Genomic DNA, 3,663 nt, shown 5'->3' with positions numbered 1-3,663 from the left:
GGGAGTCCGGACACGAGACGCGTCGGACGACGGGTGGGAAGCAGATGGGTGCCCGTATGCTGTTCGCTGCTATGCCTAAAGCAGGGGAGCCGGCGTACGACGACGCGGACAGGGGGATGTTCAACATCTTCCACGGCGTAAGCAGGGAGGAGGTGGCTATGAGGATGGATAGGTGGAAGACTCGGATCCCACCCTGTCCGGCAACTACACCCACAAACAACAGTGCTACACCTAACTGGACACGCAACAGGGCTACACCGAGCCCGACACACAGCAGCAGGATTGGGCTACAGGACAACAGCAGGAAGAGGAGGAGGACGATGATGAGGGCGATGATCCGGTTGATTTTGTCAGCGATCCGAAGAAGATGGGTGTCGGTGTCAAAACCGGCAGATCTCGGGTAGGGGGTCCCGAACTGTGAGTCTAAGGATCGAAGGTAACAGGAGGCAGGGGACACGATGTTTACCCAGGTTCGGGCCCTATTAATGGAGGTAATACCCTACTTCTTGCTTGATTGACTTTGATGAGTATAGGGGTTACAAGAGTTGATCTACCTCGAGATCGTAATGGCTAAACCCTAGATGTCTAGCCTATATGATTGTGATCGCCTCTACGGACCAAACCCTCCGATTTATATAGGCACCGGAGGGGACTAGGGTTGTACAAAGTCGGTTTACCAAGGAAGGAAACTATACATCTGGATGCCAAGCTTGCCATCCACGCAAAGGAGAGTCCCATCCGGACATGGAAGAAGACCTTCTATCTCGTATCTTCACGGCCCATTAGTCCGGCCCATGTCACATAGGCTGGCTCCCCGAGGACCCCACAGTTCAGGATTCCCTCAGTAGCCCCTAAACCGGGCTTCAATGACGATGTATCCGGCGCGCAGATTGTCTTCGACATTGCAAGGCAGGTTCCTTCTTCTCCGAATACTCCAAAGCAGTCCTTCGCCAATAATAGCTGTATCCGGCTCTGTTTAAATTACAACCTTAAGCTGTAAGGGCAAAAATACTCAAAACAAAGTAAGTCACGTCCATAGGCAATTTTTTTGGCGAGGCGTTATGTCTTGGCCTTGTTAGTATTCTGAACCGTTTTACAGCCCCCGCTTCGTGTTTTGAGGCACGGTCATAGGCACGTCTTGTCAAAGCAGGGATCGTGTCCCCTTATCACGGGATTCTCATCAATAGGGGTTTGGGTAATCCAGCCGTTTCGTTCACATGTCCCCTTGGGAATAGGCGAGATTTAAGGTTTATGAGGGGACGCTTGATATCCACTTCCTTTATAAGAAGATAAGGATGTGTCTTTGTATCCCACGCCTTCTTCCTCCTCACACCATCTGCCATTCGAGCTCCAGCGCCCAAGTTCCCATCTTTTCCATCGCCAGCAAACACTCTTAGCCATCTCCAGATCTGGAGTGTAGGGCAAGTGGATGGCTTCCTCTGTTACAGAGGAGAACATCAAGGAGCTCCGGGAAGCCGGGTACTTGGCCGCGGACATAGTCCACCGGCTCCCTGCGAAGAAGCAGATCATTCCCACCCCGGAGCCTAACGAGAGGGTAGTGTTCATCCCCCATTTCCTCCGTGGACTAGGGTTTCCCCTCCATCCTTTCGCCCGTGGTCTCATGTTTTACTATGGGCTAGATTTCCACGATCTAACCCCAAATTCCTTCCTCACCATTTCGGCGTTCATCGTCGTGTGCGAGACATTCCTCCGCATCCCTCCCCACTTTGGCCTATGGCTCAAGGTCTTCAATGTGAAGCTGAATGTGGTTGAAGGTCAACACGCAGAGTGCAGCAGCGCCATGGTGAGCAAAAACTTCCCAACGTCCCCTGGCCAAAGGGGACCTTTGTGGAGACTGTCAAGGGATGGCAGCAGGGGTGGTTCTATATCACGAAACCCCGTGACACCACATGGGCTGCCGCTCCCGAGTTCAAATCCGGGCCTCCGATGCGGCTTGCCTCATGGATCAACAAGGGCCTGGATTGGGCGTCGCCCGACGAGGTGACAACACTGCAGAGTCACATCAAGGGTGTGATAAACAAGAACACCAGTCTTGCCAGCGTGATCCAGGTGATGCTCTTTCGCCAGATTCTCCCCTGCCAATGCCGGACTCAGTATATGTGGGAATTCGACCCGGCCGGTCCTCGGACCCTGCAGCGGTTCTTCGGCATAACGCACGAAGACATATGGAAGCTGCTTTTCAAAGCTCAGAAGTCGTGGCCAGAAACGACCGAAGACCGCGGCCTCGATTGCGCACATCTGGCCACTCTCGTAAGTTTTATGATAACTTTAATTTACAAATCCAGGAGTATATTGAACTTTCCGTTACTCCCACAGGGCTGGACAAAGAAGGCGGAGCGGATCTAATGTCCGGCTCCGCTGCCCGAAGACCCAGACATCCCTTTGTTGACGAAGATGCTGGTTCCGGCACCGTATCAGGCGCCGGAGAAGAAGGCCAAGAAGAAGGGCAAGGAGGCCAGAGGTGGCCTCTGCCATAAGGGTGCTTCGGACGTCGTGTCTGAAGACACCAAGACTCTCTCCTCTCATGATGAATATGTAGAGGAGGAAGAGAGCAACTCTCCCCTCAAGGAGGGAAGGAAGAAGAGGCGGCTTCCGTGGATCTAGAGGCGGAGGCGTCCAAGAAGGGGAAACTCTCCCTTTTGGATGATTCCGAAACGGATGCCGATTCCATCCCTGAGTGGCACCCCCGACCGGAGCCCCTGGCCGGATCATAAGTATCCGAAGACATCGTTCACATATCCGGTGTCATGCCTTGTGGTTCTAACATATTGAATTGCGCGTTGCAGCTCGGCTCGCGATCTCCCCCAACGATCATCGTCATCTGGGAATTCCCTCGGACCGAACGCGATGGAGAGTGAGTCGCCTCCGCAGGTCTCCCTACCCACTGCTACGGACAACACCGAAGTGTTGTCCCGAAGAACCTCTCCAGGTCACGGGGAGGTGCGGGAGGCCGTGAAGGTGGAGATGGAGGGTAATACCTCTGTCGCCGAAAATAGGGGGAAATCAACCCCCATGGAGACCGGCAATGGGGGCCATGCATGCTCAATTCGGCCCCCAAGCGAATATTATTCCGGAGATCCATACGGCTCCAGAATCGGGCGAACAGCCTCCTTCGAGAGAAGGGGGCGTGCCCTCTGCACCGGCCTCCTCTACCAATCCGGAGGCGCCGGACACTCTGGTGGAAGCACTTCAGAGTGCTTCCATTGTGGAGGAACACCGTACCCTTATGGGTACGGTGGTTGAAAAGGTTCGGTCTGCTAAAAATGGATTGAACCAAGCCTATACCAGCCTTTTGACAGGCTTTGAGGTATGTGACATAATATATTTTTGGCTGTTTGCAAAAGGAATGCCTGTGTGTAGACAGTAGCCCTGGAGACTCTGTTCGGCGTTCGCAAAGAAAGGCCGAACAGAGGATCGAAGAATGCTTCACAAGAGCTAACTTATATGTCTCTTTTGATGAACAGGCTTCGATGCTAGCGGCAACCTCGCATGCCGCCGAAGTGTCCGAACTAAAGCGGAAGTTGGAGGAAAAGCAAGGTATGCAATACCGAAGCATATCTGAAATGGTATGAGTTCCGATTTGTTATCTAAATGAGCTTTATGATTGCACTCATATTTGATGTGTCTGAGGTCGAGCCCCTC

Source organism: Triticum dicoccoides, chromosome 4A (genome assembly GCF_002162155.2).
Source record: "Triticum dicoccoides isolate Atlit2015 ecotype Zavitan chromosome 4A, WEW_v2.0, whole genome shotgun sequence".
Classification (NCBI taxonomy): Eukaryota; Viridiplantae; Streptophyta; class Magnoliopsida; order Poales; family Poaceae; genus Triticum; species Triticum dicoccoides.
Note: the sequence above shows the minus strand (reverse complement) of the source record.